Source organism: Mauremys mutica, chromosome 2 (assembly GCF_020497125.1).
Source record: "Mauremys mutica isolate MM-2020 ecotype Southern chromosome 2, ASM2049712v1, whole genome shotgun sequence".
In the NCBI taxonomy this organism is placed as follows: Eukaryota; Metazoa; Chordata; order Testudines; family Geoemydidae; genus Mauremys; species Mauremys mutica.
In genome coordinates, this window is record NC_059073.1 from 256769459 (window position 1) to 256796981 (window position 27523).

Here is a 27523-nt window from a genome sequence, read left to right on the forward strand (position 1 = left end):
ATCCCTTCCACCACTGACAGTGGACCTGGAGGAGACTCCCTACGTGGCTGAGGGGTCCAGCTTCTGCTGCAGTTGTCCTGGCTTGGTGAAGCAGAAACCCCCAGCCAGGATTGCAAAGAGGAGAACGAGTCCCTGGCTGTGGAGGAGGCAACTCCCCTTCTGCGGACATTTCCTGCAGGGATAGCCCCCCACTCCTGACTTGCTGTCAACAGCCCCTTGGCTGTGCAGGGAGTCTGAACATCTACACTGCAATTAAATAGCCCCTTAGCCCAAGCCCTGTGAGCCTGAGTTAGCTGACACAGGCCAGCCAAGGGTTTTAATTGCAGTATAGACATACCCTCTGTGCGCTGTTGCTTGCATTTCTGAACTGTGTGCACACTCCTGTATATAATGTGAAGCTTCTCTGCATGGATGCTGAGCACACACTATGAAAGATCAAACCCTTAAACACACTGGGCCAACAATGAACGATATCTGTTTGTAGATATTAAAACATATATAACATAAATATCTATGATGTTAAAAGAATGTTTATGGTTGCAAAGTCAAGCATTCAACTTTAGGAAATGCCAGAATTAAGGCTGTCACGACTTGTGGCTGGTGTCCATTGTGGATAAAGGCTGACGAGCTCTCAGAGGTGAATGAGACCCAGGATCTGACTGATGAATCTTTGGACATAAGGAAACTGGAAACCTGAAGTCTTCACAGATTGAGGTCCTCCTCAGTGCCCTTTTCCTCCTAATGGGGGCCAGAGAGGAGGGAGAGAGGGTTTAGAAGTAAGTTGATGACTAGGGGTTAGGTTGAAGAGGGTCTACCCCAAGTTATTGGTTATAAGGTGGGAGCTCTTAATGCCATACTAGACCCAGTTAAATGCTTGATATATGACAAGGAATAGGTGTAGGTAGATAACTCCCCTTGCCATTGTTACATTAAAGTTGAGGCCTGCTGCTTGAATCTATCCCTCATCAAAGCAAGAACGGTATACACTGAAGTTAGAGAGCAAGGCCTGTGGTGTGAGTTTAGCTAATGTATCTGAAATGAAGTGAGTACTTCACTGAGTGTAGGATGGGTTAAGGACTTGAGGAAATTGACTCATTTTCAGAAACTTGTATCTCGACTAGCTCCTAGAAATAAAATCGTGGAAACTGGCAGTGCAGATGTGTATTCTCACTATTTTTTATCAGTTGTTTTCCCACCCAATAAACAATTGTTGAAAATGGCGAGAATTCATGTTTGCACTGCTGGTTTCCAATATTTTATTTTGGGGTGCTTGTTGAGGTATAAGTTCCTGAAAATAAGTCTTTTTCCTCAAGTTCTTAACCTATCATACCACCATTAGTTCTATCAATATAGAGCTACAGCCAGCTAGCCCAGGTCCAATCACCAATCTCTCATTTACAGCCTCCACAAACAATGTACAATATCTAACCATTGGTGTTAGCCAGCCAGAATGGACATGGATCCAACATCCAGATATTGTCCTGAGGTGCTTCCAGGAACTTCAAAAACTTGTCAAACAATGCTGGCCAAAATTCAACCAGAAAAGATGTAGTTATTCCCTCATGATATTACTCTGAATCCACAGTAGCAGGCAACTCTGTCTGAATCTGATCAAAATAATCTGTAGTGACTGAAGATTATGCAGTTAAATTCGCTAGTATTGTCCGTGGCTTATGCTTTTTTCAAGGTCAATATATTTCAGCCTGAAACTGCTGCATAATAAAGGTTGGGATTACACTAACCTTAAAACCATTCCATCATGTCTTTTAAGGACTTCAAATCAAATGATAAGTACGTTTGTGAGGTCCCCATAGTATAGTGTGTTAACAGAGAGATCTGTAGTGTTCCTCTTCTGATTTTCACAAATCTGTTTTATATGTCATTGAACAAGAGAAAAGCTAAGATTTTCATTTACATATGCCTTTTTATTTTTAATTAAATTTGAAGGGCCTGGGTTAGTACAGTGATGGGCTAAATATGGGATAAAGATAGATGAGATAGGTTTTGGAATTTTAAGATCATGCATGCTGAAGAAAGATGTGCAATAGTTTTCCAGTTTGCTGTCTGATCCAGAAATGTGTTTGTGACATTCCTTCCTAACAGATGGCTTCAGTGACAGCAAACTATGTTTTCAGAAGAACACTAGTTGATCTCATGCTTTCAAGACCTTGAATGATTGAGTGCTCATTCTGAAATGTGAATTATGGGTAAAATTTTCAATAGTGATTTAGGCAATTAGAAACCTAAGTCAATGAGAGATCGGCTCCTAAGTTCCCATGTTATTTTTGAAAATTGGACTTAAGTAATGTCTTCACTACCAAAAAGATGTGGTGTTACGCTGAGACACCTAACTCAAGACAGCTATCTTGCTGTAAAATCCTAGTGGCGGCAAAGCACACATAGTTTTTACTACTATGTAACATGGGTAGGTAAATATCATAACCCTGACCCATGTGTGACCTGACATAGTTACATTGAGGTTAAAAACTAAAAAGCCTTGTCTCTGTTATGATTTTACAATGTGATAACTAATGAATGTTAACTATGTCACTGTAAAAACACACCTTTTTTAGCATTTAAAATATAACTTTAAGGTTCTGTGTCACTTAGGCATTTTTGAAAATATTACCGTATGTGCTTAACCATTAGTTACCACTGTTACCATAACTTTATACTTCCTTAGCAATTTTGGGAGTTACTTCACCCTGCTCTTCTCTATAGACCTCTGTATGTTGTGTTAAATCCCATGCAGCTCTCCTGAAAAAGTGCCTTTTACACATAATCTCCCCTCCCCGCCAATAACCAATAGGGGCTTAAGAAAGTTGCATAAGGTTTTGGTGTAATGTAATGTTTTGTTTCCTGCTGTGGATAATTATAAAGATTTTACTTGTGATATGCTCAGAATCTAAAATGAATAGAACCACACCTGACAAACAGCACTAATAGTGCAAAAGAAAGGAGCATTCAAAAAGGCTTCCAACAGAACATTCTTTTCATCTTTTATTAGTTCACAGATGAACAGGGAGAACACAGGTCACAGATGACAACGCTTTAGAATTAGTATTTCACTGTTACCAGTTTTGTATATTTAGATACGTTTTAATGTTTCAAAAAAGGCAGAACTAATGAAAATGCAGGGTTTATTTTAGTTCGTTGCTCTGCATGCATTCTCTTTGAATGTTGCTGTATTTTGGTTTCCTAGGAAACTGCTGTTGTATGTAACAAAATTGGCTATGTTCTTCGACATTTGTCAGAGTTGTGAGCAGTTTTGACTGATTGTGCGCGTATGATAAATGCAATAGTTGAGTACTCAACAGTATGCAGTTTTTTTGTTTGCCAGATGAAAGAAATCTTGAACATTAGGTTATTGTACATTTAAAGAGTGAGTTAAATGTCTTTGACTTAGTTTAGTTGCCATGCTGCAAACATAATTCTCTTTGTCGAGATCAAGGATTTTTAAGAAGTAATTTGTAAGCAAGTGTTGAATTAACATGATGAAAATAGACCACATGGTCCATATCCATCCCTGGTTGAAAATCAGGGGCCTGCATCTCTTGGGAAGTGAAAGAAATGCAGCTGCAGCCTGACTCTCAGGCCATTTATCACCTATTGCCTCTGGTGTATCTTTATTTACTGCTACAGATGGATAGGACTGCTGTTGCCCAAAGCAGCTGTTGCATACTTAATATGAGCTTGAAGCATAAGTAGGCCCACTTGTAGCCTCATCCACTGTCTGTCCATTTTATGATGACTTCTCCACCTCATTGTCCATGACATGGTTCAAGAGTGTGCACATGGTTCAGAAATTTGTGCAGGACACAGGTTGATGGGGCCACCTAGTATGGTGTGAAAAGGCCACTCCATGCAGTCAGATGCAGAATCAGCCCCTTAAAATAGTGATTATTTTCACTTGTTGTGATATATGATTATGGAAAGATAAGTTATACCTTTTTAGAATCACTGGAAGCAATGCATGCTTTTATCCTTCCATATTTTACGCTGTCCCGGTTCCAAGATGAATTTCTAGTAATCTTACAGTAAAAATATATTTGGGGTTTTTTTTAGTAAATTTAAATAGATTAGTATGAATTTTACTGTTATAAGAAAAATTAATAAAATCTCAAACTTGGGTAGGTTAAAATACCTAAGACACAATGTGGTCTTGAGTCTTTCTTAAAAGCTGCTTCTACCCCACCACTTTAAGCTTCGTATGCCCCATTTCTCCCTCTGCTTTAAAAAATATATATTTTTTTTCCCTCTGCTACACATAAACACTTTCTGCTCTGATATCTCTCACCCCTTTGCAAGAGTGATACCTTATGTTCGTGTTATGCTTCAAAAGTGTTTTTATTTTTCCTGGAATGTGCTGTGATGTAATTCTGTGGTATTTGTCTTAGATACAATCAGGGCCGGCTCCAGACCCCAGCGTGCCAAGCGCACGCTTGGGGCGGTATTTTGCTGGGAGGGCGGCAGGCGGCTTCGGCGGACCTTCCGCAGTCATGACTGCGGAGGGTCCGCTGGTCCCGCAGCTCCGGTGGTCCTCCCGCAGGCATGCCTGCGGATGCTCCACCGGAGCCGCGGGACCAGCGGACCCTCCGCAGGCACGTCTGCAAGAGGTCCCCCGGAGCCGCAGGACCGGCGACCGCCAGCGCGTCCCCCGCGGCGTGCCGCCATGCTTGGGGCGGCCAAATTCCTAGAGCCACCCCTGGATACAATATATTATTATTAACCTGTCAGAATTTAGAAAATAATGTTTCAATAGAATGTGTTAATTTACTTGGACAATTTAAAAATGTCTGTTTGATCTGTGTTAAAAATGAAATGGTTGGGTATTGATCAACCTCTGCTATTCTGCTGCTCATGCAGATGTACTAGTGGTTACCCAGAAATCTCTATAATTTCACGAAGCTTGTAGCATTGTAGTGCACACACATTGCACTCAGATAAATTTTATTGTATGATAATTATCTTGACCTTCCATCTAAGAGATCCTAGCTGTGTACTAAAATCTGTGCAGCCTTTAAAACTGAACAGGGTATAGTTACACACCTGTGATTTAAGACATAGTTATTGCTATCTTGCTGAACATTAATACAGTGGGAATGAGTGGAAACATGGCTGTGCAAAATAATTTTTAGGTTTTTTTGTCTAACTTATGAGTTTTTTCTTACCAAGGATTTGTATAAGGCAATAAGAGAGCATAATAAACATAAACCAGTTATAAATTTTATCATATAGTTTGGATGTTTTTCAAGGATTTCCAGACTCCTTTTTTTAGTTAACAAAAAGAAGCCAAAACCACATAATTTTAGTGATCAATAGACTAAGAAACTGACATTTCAGAATTCTGACAGGTCAGAAAGTTACATATAGGATTGTTTTATATAATACAGGACAGGTGACAACCAGGGGAGCTACTTCAGAAAAAATCAGGGGGGAAAAGAGCACAGTTGTGTCAGCATATAAAACACTGTATGAGATTATATTATATCTGGCAAAACTGGGGTGGGGTAGTGGCAGAAAAGGGAGTATATAATAGAGCATATAGACCTATGAAAAGTTGAAGGGGGATAACTGCCCCATGGTGACAACCTTTATTGATGTATGAAATTATGTGCAAACAAAACCATTTGGTTTTGAATGGCACTATTATGCTCTGGAGAGACCTGGAAGAAAGGAAGTAACTGGCATGTAGGTCAAGATTTTGGGAGTCCAGCTCAAGCAATGTGTGTATAAATATAGTGTAACTTCCTTGTAAGACACACGAATGAAGAGTAAGGCTGGCTATAAAAATAAGCCATCTGTGATTGTGTCTAGTTTGTGATGACCCTGGCTATGCCCCCACCCAGAAGACTGAATCCCCTTAGTCCCCTGTGTGAGCTACTTGTATTGCAGGTACCAGTGTGGTGGGGTAGGGAGAAGAACAGCCACTGTCAGGTGAACTCTCCCTCCTATTTGGGATAGAGAGAAGGTGGAACTGAGCTAGCAAAGAGGGGGGAAGTATGCTGTACCAGGCAAAGGGCTAGCACAGCTTTATTCCCCCATGAAGCAAGGGGAAAGCAGGGCCTGAATTTTAACACTAAGAATCACAAATCTGTCCCTGCTTTTCCCCCAAGACAATACAGCTACAAATTGCCCCTTACTCAGAGTGGATTACAAAGTGCCAAACCATCCCTAAAGGACCATGGGCCTAATCTTGCAAATACTGACAAAAGTAGTTTCTCTCAGGTCAGGGAAACTGTGCCTGTATTCCCACCTTGTGGTCCACCAAGGACACCCACTCTATGCTCCCAGCTCCTCAGTCATCACTTCTCTTGGATAGAGATCTGCGTCTCTTTCCCTCCTCAGTGTGGTTTTAAATTTGTACAGCTCCCTGATTAACACTGTGATATTCCCAGCAAGCCAAGCTGCCTATTCAGGCCAGCATCTGCACTTGGCTTTCTCTGTGGAGGCTATGAACTGCATAATTGCCAGCAGTTACAAGTTACTGCGCAGCTCCTCCTAAGCAAGTACATTTATTCTTAAGCTGAAAACACTACAGAGAAAAATATTAAAAACCATAAAAAACCTACCCACATGTCTGGGGTCACTGCAACCTTGGGCTGTGATAGGTGTTAGTCTTTCAAAACCCACAATTGGTTTTCCCTGGGAATAAAAGTTCATAATTGTCTCAGATTCAAAACTGGAAGAGAGACTAGACAGATCAACATGTTTCTTAATATAGCTCAGGCCTTTGCTCTCTGTTCCAGCAACAAGTTATCAGCAGATGATGGTCCCCTCCTCAGGGCATAGCTTCAAAAGGCTGGGTTTTTTGTGTAACTAGAGTAGGGAAATTTGCTTTATCCCCTCCTTAGATATTATTTCAATGTCATGAGCTAGCATACCTTTGAAGCCAGTTGGGATCAGCTGCTAAATCACGGGTAAAGCTATCAGTCAGCCTCTCTCCTGAGTTGGCAGCCTAAGAGCAAATTAGTGCCCCCAGTTGGGTGTAATGGGGCTTAATTAGAAACTGACCCCCAATTAGTCATGTTCTGCACCTGGGGTGTGATTAATTGCCTCCTGGCTTGAAGAGGTGGAGCTAGGCCTTAAATAGAGCTGAGAAGTCTCTAGAGGGGAGGAGACCCTGGAGGGAAAACCAAGTGGAGTTCTCCTCTGGGAAGAGCTGGAGGAAGATAGGCTGAGAGATCTACTCGGAGCAGAGTAAGTTCCTGTGGTGGAGCCTTGGGCTAGGGCCTTAAGAGGAGAATAGACTAGAAGAGCAGCCTAGGAGTAGAGTTACCATATATTTGGGTTTTCCTGGACATAACCCCTTTTTTTGGTCCTTTGATTTATGTCCAGGTGGATTTTTGAAATCTGAGTAAATGCCCATGATTGTTGGTATGATACTGCTACCCTTACTTATGTGCTGCTGCTGGCGGTGGCGCTGCTTTCAGTGCTGCGTAGCTGGAGAGTGGCATTTGTTGTACCCTCCCCCCTTCCCCTTGAGCTTCCTGTCCCCCTGGCAGTGCCCTCTATTTGGAAACTTGAAATATGGTAACTCTACCCAGGAGGGGCAGAACAGCTAGTTGTTATGAGAGAAGCTTTGCAGCAGGGGGATCCATAAGGAAATCTGTTAGAATCTCTGGAGAAGGGAGGCAGTAGGGGAATCTAGCAGGAGAAGAAACAGGAATTTGGTGGAGCCCGACAGCAGCAGAAAGGACTCTTAGTTCGGAGTATTTGATTTTGAACTTGGAGTTGGACCCTTTTGTTAACCCCAAATGGGGACTGAACTGTGTGTGACTTGGCTGGAGGGCTGAGCCACAGAAGACCCACAAAAGGAGTCCAGAGAAGGGACTGACTGGGACTTATACTTGAGACCGAGCAAGTGGCCAGTAGAGAGAGTGTTGGAGGCAAAGTTCCCTGCAATGCTGTGTCTGGCACAGAGGGTGCCCTAGAAGTAAGGATGTGCATCTACACCCAGGAAATCCGCATCTAATTTATCATCCCAAAAGTGCATTCTTGTCTGGCACATTTTCACTGTGGTCCTTTGAGCTCCCAGGCCTCACATTACATCTCCTCCCTTGAGAGGTTACATGAAATACTAACCCACAATAATATATAAACTTTGTATTTAACAGTATGTACCCCAAAGATACTTGAAGTTAATTCAATAAGTTTCCCAAGGATATGCAGGAAATCACTATACCTGTCATGTTCTCATTGAAGTCAATGAGATTATTCCCATGGGAGAATACCTGTGTAAGGGTTTGCAAAGTCATGTTTTACAATTCCACAAAACTTGGTTTCTATTCCCAGGGTCACTTCTGAGCAGCAGATAAAGAGCACTCAGTGTTTCTCTGGATGGGAAGGGCAAAGATGGCCTTAAATCATCTGCATTGGGCTAATCCCATGAGGTAATTTAAAATTGCCCCAAGGCTGCTCTAAATTGTGCCATCTGCCTAGGGGATGCCCTAGCCATGCCACCTTTTCCTCCTCCACACACCTCCAGCCCCCTTTGCTTGGTAGCCAATAGTCTGGTATAATACAAGCTGCTACAGCAGCTCTGGGCCATCCTCCAGTGGCTGAATCTACTCATTTAGGGCTGATTTGCACTGGGTGAGCAGCATAAATTTAATGAACTGAAGAAAAGAGGCCAAAATATTTTTTACTGGTCTGTGTCCATGACACTCCTTGTAAATGTGCTGCTTTCATATTAGTATTTGAAAGTCACATTTCAGATGCAGAGGAAATTTAGGGAGATGCTACCCTGGCAAAAACCAGGAACAAATGTGTCTTGCTCTAAAGATGAAATATTTTGTCTGTCTGGTAATTCCTTGCCCCAGAAGGTGTTACCACTTCCTTTCCCACATCGTAACATCCAGCGTATTGAAAGAGGTTTCTTCAGGAATAAACTTATGGCATGGCAATTACAGTGCATGGAATACCCAGGGCTTGCACAGTGGGCCAAATTCTGCCCTTAGTTAATTGGGATTGTGTGAGTGTAGCTAAAGGCAGAAATTTGTCCCAGTGATTGGGTATTTTATTTTTAAATCTGTATTGCACAGTACATTTCTGGTAATGATTTTTTCCCCAGCTAACAGAGCTCTACAGGTCTGTTTGGTTACTATGTGCAATTTTATTTGAAGTTAGACAGGCTAGCCAAATCAGATAAAAGAAAGACCATCCACAAACTTAGAGACATTTTCAGTTTCATTCTCATATTTATAAATAATCATGTTTAGAATCCCTTTTCCACAAGAAGTCTGCCTGTATATCTAATTTTTCATCTTGCTCCAAAGTATGTGTTTTCATTAAGTAGGTATCTTAGCTTGGTATTTTGCAGATGTTTGAAATTAGCCAAATGTGTAGCATCACCTCCAAGCTTGGGCTGCTGCTATCTGCACACCTTCTTTAGACAGGCAAGAAGCTCCTGTGAAAGCCATGGAGAACAATGAGACACTTGGGCCTGAAGCATTTATTCCCTGGGAGGTTGATGGTATAGCTGATCCAGGGACCTTCTTCTGCCATGAGGAGGAGAGAAAGGAAGAAACGTAGTAAATTACTGTATCCCATGTGGCAGAGTTCTGACCTTGCTCCGGTGGGTCCTGCGCTTCTAGGCGGTTTATGCTAGCCTCAGTGGCTCACTGTGACCCTCCACGTAGCTCTTCTCTCTCTAGGGCCAGGGTTACAGTCTACTGAGCCCTTTTCATCATAGGCCTGCAAGGAGGTTGGTGAGAGAACTCCCACAGTCTCTGTTCAGCCTCCTGTCCTGAAAGGGGCCTGACTTCCCCTTCCAGGAGATGTTCCTGTAGTGGTGGGTTGGGGGGAACCCGGGCCCGCCCTCTACTCCGGGTTCCGGCCCAGGGACCCTAATGGTAGCAGTTGTTGGCAGCCAACCTTTCACTGCCAGAGTTGCTACATTTCCCTGGGCCACTTCCCCACAGCTCTCCTGCTTCTCCCTTCTTCACCCTTACCTTAGGGTTCCTTTAACGATGGTTTGAGGGTGTCTTCAGTAACCAGCCCTTCAGCCGCACTTCCTCTCCTCTGGCTCCCTGGCTCTCTCCTGTATGACTGGAGTGAGCCCTTTTTATAGTATCAGCAGGGCCTTAATTAGAGTCAGGTGGTCACATTAACTGAATGGCCTCACCTGACTCTTTGCAGGTTAATTAGAATCAGGTGTTCTCATTAGCCTGGAGCAGCCCCTGCTCTGGTCAGTCAGGGGACAGAAAACTGTTAATCCAGTGGCCAGTATATCTGCCTTCTGCTATTCTGCTGTACCTAACTAGCCTGGGTCTATCACACCCACTACCACAATTCTTTTGGGCGGAGGTGTGACTGCAGAGGGCCCCACTCAGAATACTACTGTGGGGCCTTTCCTACTTCTCAAAATGCTATTGGACAGTGGCAGAATGAAATATCTGTATATGTTTTCAGTTCTTTGACACAAAATGGAGCAGCCACTCTCCTTAAGCTTTCCAGAGTAGTGTATGAGTCAGGGCTGCCCGGGGGGGGGCGCGGGGCAAGTGGGGTAATTTGCCCCAGGCCCCGTGCCCCCCACGAGAATATAGTATTCTACAGTATTGCAACTTTTTTTTTTTATGGAAGAAGCTCCCGAAATTGCTTTTCCCCAGGCCTCCTGAATCCTCTGGGCGGCCCTGGTATGAGTATGTGGATGTCACCATGCTGATGCCTGTGTAAATAAATCCTCTTGTATAGGAAACTAGCAAATAGAAACAAATTGTAAAACAGGATAATCAAAAATTTGATCTGAATTGTACTTTACAGTTTCTAAATTGTCTTAAGAAACATAACCAGAGGGAAACTATCTATTTGATTTAACAGTGTTCATTTAACTTATTTGACGTTTGAAGTGGATGGTTAAAACTTGTTTCATTATTTCTCATTTCATATGCTTCTGTACTTCCTGGTAGTGGCCAAGACTGGTACTAAGAAGCCAACATTTTATGAGAGATGTTATTAAATTCACAGCTCAACAGGAAGTACCAGAAATCTAATGATAAGCCTATTTTCAAGAGAGATCCAAGTTACTTTTGCAGATTCAAAATGTGTAGCTGCGTGAAGCCCCTGAGCTTTAAGGTGATTATCAGAAATTTTCCTAAAAAGGATTATCATTGAACACTCCAATTTGAAATGTGCTCTGAGAATAGCATGTTTCATTCTTCAGTTTTTCCTGTGGATTTTACATTTTTTTCTGTGGGAATTTACTTTCCAATTGGCCTGCATGCAGAGTGAAATAATGTACTGGGGCTGTGGCACATGCTGGGGTGCAATCCAGAGCAGTGAATGGTTGTGTTACTGCCTGCCCTGTAGCCCTGGGTGCTTCAATGCTCTGTGGCTCAGAGCCTGGGCACCAACAGCCACAGACAAGCAGGGACTGAGAGTCTGTGTGTTAGGCAGCTCTGGCTGAGTGCTCTGATTCCAGCAGTCTGTTTGTTACACCTCACTTCTACCCTAGTGGTCACCAATCTTGCTTACTATTAGACAAGTGACTCCAACACACTCCCAGTCCCGAATTTTCCCAAAATCATGTGCTCTGCAGTGTCCAGCCCTTTCCTGCACCATTCAGATGAATACTAAGATTTCCTTTAAAGAGTCAGTACCCTGCAGTTTTCCACATTAACTGGAGTTAACAATCACTTCAATTCAAATACAGTGCTTGGCTGGTTTTGATTAAAATAAAGTTTATTAACAAGAGGATATAGGTAAGTAAAATAAGGTAGAAAGGGTTACAAGCAAATAAGTGAAAAGTGGTCCATCTAGCCCAGTATCCTGTCTTCCAACACTGGCCGGTGCCCGATGCTTCAGAGGGAGTGAACAGAACAGTGTAATTTAATGAGTGATCCATTTCCTATTGTCCAGTCCTAGCTTCTAGAGTGTAGGGTTATGTCCCTGATCATGTTGGCTAATACCCATTGTTGGATCTATCCTCTATGAATTTATCTAATTCTTTTCTTAACCTAGTTATATTTGTGGCCTTCACAAAATCCCCTGGCAATGAGTTCCATAGGTTGACTGTGCGTTGTGTGAAGAAATATTTCCATTTGTTTGGGTGACTCCTGGTGGAAAATCAAGCTGGTTTGTGGTAAATTAATTTGTACCTGGCAGACATACAAGTGAACTGATCTTACTACAGAGTTTGGTGTGACATCATTAAGCATGACTAGGCATAGATGACTTATGCTGTTGCTAAATCATATATTCTGAAAGTAGAATCATTTTGAGTTGGTATTTTAGTTTGAATCCAAGATCGTGTTCCTTTTGACCTTTTTATTTTATATACTGTAAGTAGTTGATCTGACTATGCTCATATTTCCTTGTACCTGTTACAGAAATAAAACATGAAGTATACTATATATATTACTATATGTATACTATACAGTTTATCAAGGATTTTCATTCCAATCTCATGTTATTTATGCCAGCCTTTTACCAGATAGTTCCTGTTAAATCTTTGCTTTTATTGGAAAAATATGAGGGCATGTGAATCAACTTTACAGTGAAAATTTAATTTTTGTGCAGTAAATTAAAAAAATGCAGAGTATATAGAAATGACCAACATGAATAATTTTGCTTGTTGCCCATACCCCCTTAGAATATGGAGACAGGTTCTGGCAGCTGTTTGTGTGTGTTAAGAGGGGATGGCATTTATCTCTCTTGTTAAATCCTTGATTGACGCAAACTGCCTAAATCTCCTTACAAAGAAACAATCATTGTGAAGCATGCTAGGAAGGGCAGGCGGGAGGCAACTCATTCTGATAGAGAATGTCTCTTATATGTAGGAGGAAATCTGTACATATCTGTGATAATTGCTTGTATTTGTGATTCCATCTCATACCCTCCCCACCACCCCCACCCTGAATTGGAATATTAAATCAAGGCCTTATCCTACATTCCTTGCACACCCTCCCCCAATAACAACTAAATTTGATGACCTTTAAGATATGCAAGGAATTCATTTCCCTAAAGTGTGATTTATTTATTTTTTGCTTGCTCTCTGGCTGACAGAAATATGAAGAATAAACTATGAACAGCAAAATAAAATCCTTAAGTGTCCTGTTCTACATTGGGAGGCCCAATAATTTTGAGCTAATTGATTTACCTTTGAAGGGAAATGTTATCATTCTGCAACATTTAATCAATCACCCACATACAAACAAGGACAAAACAAATCATGTTGAAATTGTATTGCATTACTTAACAACAAGAAAACCTTGCCGCTTCAGTTTAGGAAATGGTTAAATCTTGACATTTTTGCAAAGATAACATGACCTGTTTCATTATCTGGCTTGACTCAATTTGGCAGCCTTGAGTTTTGTCAGTCTTGTATGCATTTTTTCTCACTAAATCTGATGTAAAAGCTTGTCAGTAAATCAAATACATGTAACAGAAAGGAAAATATATATATACACACACTTTGGAATACTCTTTCAAAGAGGCTTGTCACAAAATATCTTGTAAATCAAATAAAATCTGAAGATATGAGAAGCACAATGGGCTCCAAACAACCTGATCTTTACAAGCACTTGAATAGATACTCATACAAACTCACCACTGCAATTTCACAAAAAATAAATTTCCCTTGACCAAATCTACTGTACATCACAATAAAAAAGTATAGGGTGTTTTAAGAAAATTCAGTAGTGTTCCATGGAAGGCCTCATCTTAATGTGGAACTGGCACTGTAGATATAAAAAACTAAAAATGTATTGCTGTTAATTTACAGCTGCCCATCTGGTCTGATGCCATGCCAATGGGAACAAAGTTAAATTTGCATGATTCCTTATCTCTGAGTACTTCAGAGAAATCAGGAATCTGGTGAAATTCCAGATAGCTGACATAGGAAGAGGGCAGGTTAAGAGGAGAAAAGATGGATTGGAAGAGTAATGAAAGGAAATAAAAAATACAAAATGGGAGGAGGAAGTGGTGGGGGGGAGACATTTGGTAAGTCAGCCTAAGTAAGGTCTACATAAAGAAAGTGAAGGGAAAAGGAGAGTCACAGACAGAAGGGAAATAAGTTGAGGAAGGCAGAGAAAAGAGAGAAAAAAATAGTTACAGAAAAAGAGAGCACGGTTAAAAAGAGTTACATTTCAGAAAATGAATCTGAATAATTTATTTTTTCTTAAATGTCCATTGGATTTTATTTATGTTCTTTTAAAGAAAATGGATGAAATCTGTGATTTTTGCCATTGATTTTAATGATTCAACCCCTGGGTTCAAATCCTCAGTGATTACAAGTGTGAATGAGATTGGTAGCCTCATCCTACATCCCACTTGTCCCTGTTGTCAAACCACCATACTCAAGGCCTAAGAGCTGAAGTAGCAGGGTGTCACTTGCTGTCACATGAAATATATGTTGTGCCTGAACAGACACTGCCTGGTGCAAAAAAATGTGTGTTTGTCTCTGAATTTCATGTGATAAAATGAAGAAAAATGGATTAGAGTTATTTTAAATTTAAAACAAGCTTACAAAATTTCTTCAGCTTTTAATAATTTAGGGAACGGATATAGACTACATTGTGGAGAGAGAGAGCTGAACTCTGTTTTTCATAACAGTCCATGAACCAGACCATACATATTTCCTGTCATCTATCTTGCTGGTGTCAGTGGGAGACCCTGGGTAGAATATAGCCTTTATGCAATAAATTAAATATTTAGTTATTTTCATTATTATATGTTCATTATTTTATTGTCAAATTCAACATCAATCAGGGAGACAATATACCTGTTTAGGCACAGAACTGTTTCTGCCTTTTGTTGTATTTCCTTTCCTGTTTCTGTTTTTCCCTCTCTTTTCCTAGTGTATGAAATTTGTGCAATTGCCTTTATAATTCACATTGTGTGTTTCTACAGTTTACTTAAGCTGCCTTCTCATGGATTAAATCTGTCCAAGGTCATGTCTGCTGTATACTAGAAATGGCGTACAGTAGCTGTGCTCTTCTGCAAGCTTCCTTCCAGCCCCTTCTTATCTAAATATTGCCCATACACTCAATCTGGGACACACAGTCATTGTCTTAATTACCTTCTCTGATTGCTTTCTCATTTTTGACTTCTCACTATGGCTAATGCACTTAGATTTAATATGCATGATTTATTCTGCCACTGAAATCTCTTATGTCCATAGAGGAGACTCATTTCTATGTTAGATAATAAACTAATGAACAGATTCAAGCCTGGTATAAAAGGGTATATTTGACTCTACTCTAAGTTAATATGCTTTACTATGACTTTTTTAAAGGATGAGGTAAAAGCCATTTTTAGTGTGTCTATTGTGGAATCCAAATAATTTGAAATGTTAAATATGACTCAAGATAAAGGCATACTCTATTTAATATTACTTAATTATACTCTGTATACTGACTTTACAACAGTTAATTTTAATATAGAAATATGATGGGAATGGAAATGGTGTTGGTCATAATGAGCCAGTCTTGACGTCTTTGGGAGTTTTGCCTGAGAGGATACTGCAGAAATAGCCCCAATTTGAAGGAAATAATTGTTTGCTTTCTTAGCCTAACGATAAGTTAATGATAATGGATAACATCAATAATCTAGAATGTGTGTAATTGTGGAACAAATTGAAAGGGAAAATCCTGCACCTCATTATGTAATCCAGCTCCACATGACTCATAAAATCAACTAAGAATATTTGTGATTTGTATTTCCTAACTCTCTTCCATATATTGCCTGAGTTTTACAGAAATAAATACCTGATAAAGGTGAGCTAAACTGAAGGAGAAAAGGGTTAGCCTGGAAATGAGCAAATATCAATGGTGTTCAAATTTGATTTAAGTGATTCAAATGCATAATTTGTACAAAAATAATATCTTAATATGTGGGCTGCCTAACTGGCCTAATTTATAACATGCAGATGACTCGCTACACATTACATTAAGTTATTAAGTAGGAGAACCTTACCCATAAGAGGCCAGAGAGGTTTACTCTTAGTAAATTAACTTTGAACATTGAGGTCCCTGTCTGAACCAAAAGAATTCTGTTGTTTCTGAGACTAGGAAAAAATACCTTGTTTTGCCCATGTTGGGAAATTTAGGTGACCTCTCTGAGAAGCACAAGATCTCTCACATGGTTTGGACTTAAAATTTGGCAGAGATGTTGTCATAAGTTTATTCCCCACTTTGAACTTTAGCGTCCACAAGATGGGGACCTGCATGGACTCCTCTAAACTTAAATCCTAGTTTAGATTTGGTACGCTGCCACCAGCTAGAAATTCCAGTGTCTAGCACACTCCCTGTTCCCCCAAAACTTTCCCTGGGGAACACAGATTCAACTCCTTGGATCTTAACACGAAGGGAAATAGCCCATTCCCCCACCTCCCCCCTCCCTTAGCCGTCGGGAGAGATCACCTTGATTCAAACTCCTTGAATCAAACACAGAGGGATTCCCTTCCCCTCCTCCTCTTCCCCTGAGATTCCAAACAAGGGAAGAAATCAATCAGGTTCTAAAAAGAAAATTTTTTATTAAAAGAAAGAAAGTAATACTATCTCTGTAACACCAGGATGAAAAATATTACAGGGTCTAACTTATAAACCAAGAGGGACTCCCCCCCCCCCCCCGTCCTTTCTCAGAATAGTCAAAGTAACAGCAAACAGAAATAAAGATATTTCTCCAGCAAACACACATTTGCAAATACAGAAATTAATTATAAGACTAATCCGCCTTTCTAATACTCACTATACTGAATAGCAGAGAATACTTCAGAAAGCTTGGAGAGCCTGGATATACGTCTGGCCCCTCTTAGATCCAAAGAGAGAACACCCCCCAAACAAAGAACACAAACAAAGACTTCCCTCCACAGAGATTTGAAATTATCTTGTCCCTTGATTGGTCCTCTGGTCAGGTGTCCGTCAGGTTACTGAGCTTGTTAACCCTTTACAGGTAAAAGAGACCTTAACCCTTAACTATCTGTTTATGACAGATGTGGCCTTTGTATCAGGGATGTGCCTTTCGCTGTCCCAGTTGAAATTCATCAAAATTTGGCCAAATTATAAATCTTTGAAAAACTGCATTTCACACATGCTTGGTAGAGATTTGCTGGAGATTCACAGCTAAAATCTCCAAAAATTCCATCCTCACTGAGCATACTCAAGCCTGGGGCTGCAGGCGGCTCAATAGCACTTTCCCTGAAATTGCAGCACTAGGTTGCTGCAGGCTGTGCCGGCACTTGGCATTGGAACTGAGACCAGAGAGACGTCTCTTCCATGCACCCAATGTTCTACCCCCTCTGGTACCCGGACAGTAAGGAGGTAGAAGCTACCTAATTCGGGTAGAGAGGGGACAAGTTGGATTAGTGGGGATGGAGTAGATTGGGACAAGGAGCCTGGGGAGATGGAGGGGGGAAGGGAGAAACAACATACAACTGAAACTGGAGGTTGGTGCAGAGTTGAGGGAGGGAAATTATGACTAGGAGTTGGGGAAGCGGGAGACAGGGATTGGCTGGGCAAGGATCATGGGACTGGGAACTAGAGGAGAGCAGAGAATTAATAGATTCTAGATATTAAGGCCAGAGGGACTGAGCAGATCATTTAGTCTGACCTCAGAGGAGACTGGGACTGAGAGATGGGGAAGGAAACATGGTGTATATATGGGGGTGGAAAGGGATAGGAGCCAGTGGTGAGGAGGGGGACACTTAAATTGGACAAGGAGCCAGAGATGGATGTTGGGACTGGCTGGGCAATGAGATTGGGACTAGGGATGACTGGAGTAGGGTGAAGGTACTGAGGGGAGAGGGGAGACAGATCTGACAAAGAGCTAGGTTACAGGGGTGAGCTGGGATTGACAGGGCAAGGAGACAAGGAGCCAGATATGTGTGAGGGAGGTCTGGGGGAAAGAGATTGGATGAAGAACAAAGGGAGGGAGACTGGGACTGGGGTGCAGTGGAAAGTGATGGAGCAGAAGGGGTCAAGCACAGGCAACCTTAATTCTGCCATTTCCTAACCTTTCGGTGTTTGAACTGCAACCTTAATAGTGGTTTAACCTAGAGTTTTTGGTTTTTTGTAATATTCTGTAGCTTGTCTAAATTTGTTACACTCTCTTATAGGAGGACAGATGCATTTTTGCCATCCCTTCCTTATTTTGTAATAAAAGTTTGTTACAATTTGTTACATTATATGGAAAAAATGAGCCATTCATTTTAATCTGATACATTCTATGTGCTACAGATCTTTCCAGTATACATTTTAATTGGCAAGGAACTGCTTCAGTATCAACAGAGGGAAGTGGTGTCAAACTGTAAACAACAAAACAATGCCTTTCAGATTAATATGAGGGGATTATTTCATTACTTCCATATCCTTATCTGATAAGAATAAATGGGAGTTGTGAATTGTCAACCTGTTAAAGGATGATTACTTTTATACTGTAAGATAAGATCTATCTGAAACTCATTATTCTCTGATAAATGATTTTCCAACAAAGATTGTAAATAGAACACAGACAACCATGTCAGTAATCCATTTTTTATGGCATAGATGGAAGCACGATGAGAGAAAAATCACCTATTTTTAGTCATCTTAGCCAAACTGCGATGCTGACCCTTTTTTATATGTATACTTTTAAAGGTTGTACTCTAATGATCACCTTGTAGGTTACCCCCACCTTTCCTGTAGGTCCTCATCTGGGCTAAATGTGCAGTATCTGGATCTGGGACTGGTAAATGTAGGTGCACACCTTTCATCAGCAGCAGGGTGAACGGTTAGGGCTCACCTGGGTGGAAGAATCCTAATATGGGCCATCAAGCCCCAGGAACCTGGCGAAGACCCTCTTTGAACACCACATAGCTGAGTTAGCAGGTACTGTGGGGCAGACACAGCACCCTCCAGCCATCGAGCCTCGGCTCTCCATTGGGTAAAGGTTGCCACATCCTAGAGCATGGATCCTGCTACTACGCACTGCAGGTTGCACATTAAACTATTCTGCGTGGACAATCTACCAGTATCAATAGTCTCCACCTTCCAGGAGCTCACCATCATCATTCACCAACGCTTCACCAAAAGACTTGTGGCATGAGTTTCCTAGGTGGTGCCAACAGGCCTGAGACGTTGGAATCCAGTAGCCAATGATCTCCATGTGAATGGGCAAGGTGTGATGTATACATGATTCTTGCTCAGCAATGGGAACATGAGGTCCTACTTAGACAAGCAGGCGGCGCTATTCAGGGAAGCCCATCCTCCTTCAATTTGAGAAGCAGTAACAAAATATTATTATTGGGTGACTTCAGTGCTCGCTTTGGAGATGATTATATCACTTGGAACAGAGTCATGGGGAAATTCTGAAGTGGGTCTTTAAATACAAATGGAGAACTACTCCTAACACTCTGCACAGAGTTTGACCTTGCTGTTATAAACATTTTTTTCAACATGTCAGAAAAGTGGTTCTATTCCTGGCAGCACCCTCAGTCAAAATGATGGCACCTTCTGGGCTATGTCATCATCATTGTAAAGGCCTGAGGGATGTTTACATTACCAGGGCTACGTGAAGGATAGAATGCTGCCAATTAAACAATGTCAAGTCCGTCTGCTACCTATGTAGCACAGTTACTGACGACAACAGCTTTGACAAAGAACTTTCAGCATGCTTAAAGTCATCTGCCACAACTTTTGGTTGTCTGCAAAAAAGGCTATGGACAAGATGGGGGGGGGGTCCAAAGTATCCACAAAATGCCAAGTTTACAGAGCTGTTGTGCTTCCTTGTCTTCTATACTTGTTAGAAACCTGCCCCATTTCTCGTTGCCATATCCAAAACGTAATGGTCTGCAACAACGCCACCTGCGCAACATAATGGGAATCAAATGGTCTGACAAAATCACCGACAATTAATTGCTATGGCTGACAGCCATGCTAAGTGTAGAAGCCATGCTGACAAATGACCTGGGTCTGCCACATTATACGTATGTATAACAATCGACTGCCTAAGGGAGTTCTGAATAGTGAATTTGAAAAAGGCAGTAGGAAGTTTGGCCATTCCAAACTCTGCTACAAGGATTACATCAAGCAGCACATACAGTCTGCGGGGCTGGACTTAATGACCTGGGAGAATATGGCCCATGACAGGCAAGCTTGGCACTCTGCTCCTAAGGAAGCAGAATGAGCAACATAATATCATTGTGCCACCTTGGCCAATAGTAGGAGGGATCATAGACCCCAACTTTCCCCGACATGTTTTCTGAACACTACATGTGGAAACTAATTTCCAGTTGTTGTCAAACTTGAATACGAGTAACAGTCATTTTTATTATGTAATCTGATGATCCTTCTCTGGTAGCATAGACATTAAACAAGTGGTGGGCAACCTGCAGCCCATGGACCGCACGCGGCCCACCAGGGTAACCTGCTGGTGGGCCGCGAGACAGTGTTTACTTTGACCATCCACAGGCACAGCTGCCTGCAGCTTCCAGTGACTGCGGTTTGCCATTCCTGGCCAATGGGAGCCTCAGGAAGTGGCGTGGGCCACTGTTTCCCGCAGCTCCCGTCGGCCGGGAACGGCAAACCATGGCTACTGGGAGCTGTGGGCGTCCGTGCCTGCAGATGGTCAATGTAAACACTGTCTTTTGGCCCACTGGCGGATTACCCTGACGGGCCATGTGCGACCCACGGGCTGCAGGTCGCCCACCACTGCATTAAACCAATGCATCCAGATGATCAGAAGGCTATTCTGACTACTTGATTCAGCCAGACTAGTATCTGAAATACAATTTTATTTTCCCCTACAACCATAATCCTATTAATATTTTATTTTTCATGCAATTACAGGTCTGGAAATAAGTATCTTTATACTTGATATTTTTATTGCCAGTATAGAAAGGTGTTTCTTAAAACAGCAAATTACATCTGTCCTCCTAGGGGTGAAAATCATCTTTAAAAAAACCCCCAAACATCTAGGGTTGTACCAGTTTGTTTCATTTACACAACACTTAGTCTTACAAGCTATGCTTTAAGGAATTCTTATAAACATATAGCAAGCCCCTCCAGACTTCATTTATGAGTCAGACATAGTCAAATATGTAGTGTCACACACTGAAAATCACTCACATGCTCTTAGATATGGACTATGCTGCAGTTATCCATGCCTTGGTCACTTCAGCACTAAACTGTTGTAATGTGCTTTGCAGGGGTCACAGGAGGATTTACAGAGTACAGGACAATAAGTAGAATCAGGGGTCCTAACCCTTGTGGTAGCTTCACCCATAGCAGTGGTCCCCTGCAGTTTCTGTTGACTAACTAGATATATGGACACAATCTGCTTTGTGTCCAGTCAGCTAGTGTGTCTTCACCAGACGTGCTAGAGTGTGCGCCGTTGTAGACTTGTCCTGAGTGTCCCCATGTAGTCGTGGCCTTAGAAAGTTCTATAGCTATGTCTTCACTGCTCTGTTAACTCAAATTATCTATACTCAAGTTAGTTAGCCTAGTTTGAGTGAGAGTAGCCACACTGTGAAATAACACTCTAGCTACTGTGAAAAAGTCAGACTGGACAGCTATCAGACAGAGTGGTGTAAGGCAAATATATCAGCCCTACCATGGTAAAGATTCTTAGCCCTCTGAGCTGAAAAGAGGTTACTTCAGTTAAGGGCTGCCTATGACCTTCTGGTGAGAGAGAGGGAGGAGAGATAAGCTGTAGCAGAGCTAGTGGCAGCAGGGAGAAAGGGCTTCTCCTGGGTGGAAGGCTGCTTTCCTTAGTATAGAGCAGGGGTTCTCAAACTGGGGGTTAGGACACCTCAGGGGGTCGTGAGGTTATTATATGGGGGCCTGTCAGCCTCCACCCCAAACCCCGCTTTGCCTCCAGCATTTATAATGATGTTAAATATACAAAAAAGTGTTTTTTAATTTATAATGGGGGTTGCACTCAGAGGCTTGCTATGTGAAAGTTTGAGAACCACTGGTATAGCAGAAGCAACTGAGCCAATAGACTGGAGAAGGACTGGTATCCAGAAGCCAGCATAACAAGGCAACACCCCAGAGACAGGGCAGGGAGAGAGATTCCCTTTTTGTGTTTGGCAGGAGAATACTGCTAGGGCTTACCCTGAGGTCCACCTTGTAAATATTCAAAAATAGAACCTGAGTGAGGAATAACAGCTCTCCCGAGTGGAACTGATTTATTCCAGGCCCCACCACCAGAGAGGGAAACTCTGAGGCCTGTGAGTCAGAGGAGATACCTTGCCACACTATATAGTCATTATTAGCAGCACAGAGTGATGGTGTTACCAGCTGATGAGTTGTGCTAACTCCAGCTGGAGTTTGTCCCCTGACAGGCCCGCCAATTTGAGTTAAAAGCACCACCACAGTTGAGCTACAGGCTTTTGTGTGTGGATGGGACGTAGTGTTGCCCCTAATTTATTTTTACAAGGAAGACAAGCCCTTAAATTATATATAGTAGTCCTTTATTGTGAGCCTCAGAATGAATGATTTATATGTGGAGTAAAGGCTGTTGGAGCCTATGCTCTGCATGCCACTGACTCAGAGTGTGATCTCAAACAGCTAATTTATTATTAAATTATAATACAATTAATTAGTTATCTTTTCTGCAGAGTTATCACCTCAGAGAGTGTAACAACACACCTTGTGGGTCATAAGGATAAAGAGAAGAAACCACCCAGCATTATAACATACTCAGTAATTACTGTATACCATGGCTATGCAGAAGGATTATTGTACTATTGCCACTGACATCTCGCTGATTGGTTTAGAGACTGCGTCTGGTTGCTAAAGGTTCAGGGTCTATGGTTGGAGCAGGAAGCTCAATTGCGTATCAATGTCCTTGAGCTTTGGGCCATTTACAGTGCCTGTCTCACTTTCCTAGACTGCATTAAGGGTTTGGTACTTCACATACTTTCTGACAAAACCACCCTGATGTATTGTGTGAACAGGCAAGAGCGAGCACACGCCACAGTGCTCTGTCAAGAGGAGATCAGGCTGTGGCATTGTTCTGCATCAATGAGAGTATCACTCCTTTAACCAGTCACTTGCCTGGGATCCAGAATCATCTCACAGATCATCTCAGCAGGAATTTTTTTCCTTAAGCCCAGTATTCTGAGAGTTATTTTTGGCATCCCAACAATTGACCTGTTCACTACAAGGGACAACAAGATATGCTCATAGACTGTAAGGTCAGAAGGGACCATTATGATCATCTAGTCTGACCTCCTGCACAATGCAGGCCACAGAATCTCACCCATCCACTTCTATGACAAACCCCTAACCTATGTCTGAGATATTGAAGTCCCCAAATTGTGGTTTGAAGACCTCAAGCTGCAGAGAATCCTCCAGCAAGTGACCCGTGCCCCATGCTGCAGAGGAAGGCAAAAAACCTCCAGGGCCTTTGCCAATCTGCCCTGGAGGAAAATTCCTTCCTGACCCTAAATATGGCGATCAGTTAAACCCTGAGCATGTGGGCAAGACTCACCAGCCAGCACCCAGCTGTCTGTTATGCTCTCGAGGGGGCTTCAGTCCAGGTTCCCTAACCCACTCCTTCCATCTCAGCTGGCAGTCGGCTCTCCTGTACACTTTTCCTCCAATCCCGATCATTCCACAGGTCATCCTCAAACAGAAAGCAGATCAGGCCAAGCTTATCCTCGTCACCCACCATAGCCGAGGCAGTGCTGGTTTTCTGACCTTGCTCGATTTAGCCTCCCATATCCCTTCCTTTCCATCCCAACCCACTCCCGCAGAATCATGGCCACACACTGCATCCCCTGCTTAGCTCTCTGCATCTCTCAGCGTGGCTGCTCCAAGCTTGAATGAGGAGAAAGTGCAGTGTTTATTAGCTGTTCTACAGGTCCTACTCAGTAGTAGAAAACCCTCTACTAAGAAGGCCTGTTCGGGAAAGTGGAAGCATTATTCAGTGTGGTCATTGGCCCATGGAGTTCAGTCCATGCTGGCTAGTATCTGAGACATCTTGGAGTATTTGATGCATCTTCAGTTGTTGGGCCTTATGCTTAGCTCATTGAAGGTGTATCTAGTGGTGATCTCAGACTGTCATCCTCCCATTCATAGAAGATAAGAGTTTTCCAATGCCACGATGGTGAGATTCTTGAAAGAAATCCTTTATGTCCATCCACTGGTGTGGGAATTGGTTCCCTTTTGGAACCTTAATAGAGTCTTAGTAACTCTCATGGTACCTCCATTCAAGTCTCTGGCATCCTGCCCTTTTCCTCTCTTATGTCTCCTAGAAAGAGCAAGGGAATACAAACTCCCGCTGTGCATTGCTTTCATCGACTATGAAAAGGCCTTCAATAGCATTGAGTTTAACATAACATTAAAAACACTCACAGAGCAGGGTATTAACATGCAGTACATGAGTTTGTTGAAGGAAGAGAATACTGGATGTACAACAGACATTACTCTCCTCAAAACTCTCCTCCGCATCCCAATCGGGAAAGGCGTAAAGCAAGGAGATACGATTTCACCGAAACTATTCACTGCCTGCCTCGAAATGGTTATGAACAAGATCAATTGGAGGAGTGGTGTCAACATAAAAGGAGAACGATTATCTCATCTCTGATTCGCTCATGACATCGTACTAATTGCCGAAAGCACCAACCAACTGCAGAGCATGCTACAAAGACTCAACAAGAAAAGCAATCAGGTCAGCCTGAAGATGAACCACTGCAAAACAAAATACATGCGATCAGATGTCTTATGAAAAGCCCGAATAACGGTAACAGGAGAAGAAATCGAAGAAGTGGAACAGTACATATATTTGGGCCAAGAAGTTAATATGCGCCAAGACCTAAACGAAGAACTCTCGTGAAAGATTCGGGCAGGATGGTATGCGTTTAATTCCATCAAGGATGTCCTCAAAGGAAAAATCACCAAGACCACTCATAGAAGTATCTTCAATTCAACAGTGCTGCCAGCCATGCTCTATGGCAGTGAGACGTGAGCACTGATGAAGAGAGAAGAGCAGCAGCTGTTGGTCGCTGAAAGGGCAATGGAATGAGCTATGTTGGGAATTTCCCTTCTGGATCGCATCCCAAATGAAATGATCGGAGAATGCAGCGGTGTGAAAGATATTGTCATGGAAAGCAGTTATAACAAGATGTGATGGGCCACACAGCACCGCTCCCGGACAATAAATGGACCACAAACATTGCTGAGTGGTACCCACAAGAACAGAAAAGACCACCCGGTCGGCCTCCAAGAAGATGGGAAGATGACATTGTTAAACGTTTCAGACGAACGTGGAGAAGAAAGGCAATAGTGCAAGAAGAATGGCGGATGTGTTGTGATCGGTGCAGTCTTAACGACAGCTGAAGACCGATCGATCCGGGTGATGTCAAAACACTGCATTCCTCATGGCGATAACATCTGCAAGGAGAGTGTGAGAGTTGCAGGTACTGATGCAATTCTCCAAAGAAAAAGTGATGATGTGGCCGCACCCAAACTTTGTGTCCAAATTGATTTCTCAATTTCATTTAAACCAGGCAGTATATTTGCCTGTGTTTTTTCCTAAGTCACATTCATCTACAGAGGAGCAGTGTCTTCACATGTTGGACATCAGATGATATCTGGCCTTTTATCTGGACAAGATTAAACTCTTTTGGGCTTCACCTCATCTGTTTGTGTCATATGCAGACCATATGTAGGGACAGGCAGTCTCCTTACAGACCATCTCTATGTGCATCACTTTCTGCATCAAGACTGCATACGGAACAGCTTCTTCTACACCTCCTCTCCCGGCATGAGCTCCTTCTATGAGAGTGCAAGCTACGTCAATAGCATTCTTAAGTGACATCTCAATACTGGATATTTGCAGGACTGCCACATGGTTGTCGATACTTATGTTTACAAACCATTATGCCATTACGGTGGTATCCTGAGCAGATGCAAACTTTGGGAAGGCAGTCCTGGAGTTCATGTTTAAATAGATTCAGAGCTCCACTCCTCGAGGATGCTGCTTGTTTGTCACGTAAGTGGAATACTCATGTGCATCTACTCAGAGAAGAAGAAACAGTTACTGTAACTGTGCTCTTTGAGATGTGATGCAGACATGTATTCCATGACCCATCCTCTGTCCCCTCTGCATCAGAGTCTAATCTCTGTGCATTCTGTGTGAATGAACTGAGGGAGGTTCGGGCAGCACTGTCCCTTATACCCAGTGGATGGGCTGTGTGCCACCGCCCCTCTAAGGCAAAATTCTCTGGCTCCAGTACACTAAGCGTGCACACAATCAAGTAGAATACATGTTTGCATCACATTTCAAAAAATCACAGTTACAGTAAGTAACCATTGCTTCTGTAAAAGTTACCAATACTAATACAGAGGAAAACTGTAGGATGATGGGCCCTGTCAGGTTAGAATAGCAGCACAGCTGTGTGATGCCACTTTCAAAAACAGATCACATTTTCAGAGATAAGTAAAAAAAGAAAAACATTAAGATCTTTCATTTCTATTGACCTTGATACATATCAATTGAATTGACTGCACTGTATAAAAGGATGTATTTAAACCAACCGACCATGACAATTGAAGCCAATAATCTCAGTTTAAAAAAACAAAACAAAAAACCTCTTGTCCTCCTAAAAAATTTCTTATGGCCCCAAATTTGATCTAAACCCAAACAAATATTTTTATTTGTGTTACTGAAGTGCCTAGGAGGGTCATGGACCAGGATCCTACTGTGTTAGATGCTGTACAAACACAGAAGAAAAAGATTGCCCCTCAATGTCCTGGACTTCTGACAGTTTGGATCTACATTTAAACTTTGTGGCTCATCCCAGTTTGACTCATGTAAAGAAACACACATTAGGAGTTTGATCTTTAGAGGTGCTGTGTGCATTCAGCTCCAATTGACTTCGGCTGGAGCTGCAAGTGCATAGTCCTCTGACTTTGAGGGACATTTTGCTTTGATGGTTATGTATCCAACATACCATGATAAATACTACATTCTTTTTTACACTTAATCCACATACTCATTTAAAGAGTAGGGCTCCAATCCTGCAAACACTTAAGCACATGAGTACCTTTGTGTACATGAGTATTCCCATTGAGTTCATTGGGACTACTCACATGTATAAAAGTCCCTACACATAAATATTTGCAGGATTGGGTCCTTTGTTTGAAAAAACAGTGAATTTTTTTGAAGTAGCTGTTTTCACAAGCAAAATAGTATGGCGGATACTCTTTGTAAAATCTTATAATTTAAAAATAACCACAGAATGCGATTTTCAACCTAGTTTGAGTTGGTGTTTTCACACACAACCCCTCTTAATATAGCATGTTTCCTATGCTAATAACTGTGCATAGGAAACAAAAAGTCTGCTTGCCTATATATATGTAGAAATACTTTTCAATGATTGTTTCCTTCTTAAAAAACAACAACCCTGTGTTACTTCTGGACAGATAACCAATTGTTATATATTTACAGGAAGTCAGGCAACAAGTCTGTCATTATTTAGCATTCTGGCCTAAGCCTGTTCCCAGGTATGCACCTGAAATTAATAAAATTTTATATCACTCCAGTGAGCATGCAAGTGCCTTTTCTAAGATAATAATGGAGAAAACCCTTCCACCCT

General features: G+C 42.0%; 1 protein-coding gene across 9 annotated transcripts in view; it reads left to right on the plus strand.

Moving 5' to 3' along the window:
• Window positions 1-27523, plus strand: part of CACNB2 (calcium voltage-gated channel auxiliary subunit beta 2) — a 426320-nt gene that overhangs the window by 191853 nt on the left and 206944 nt on the right. The window lies entirely within an intron of this gene.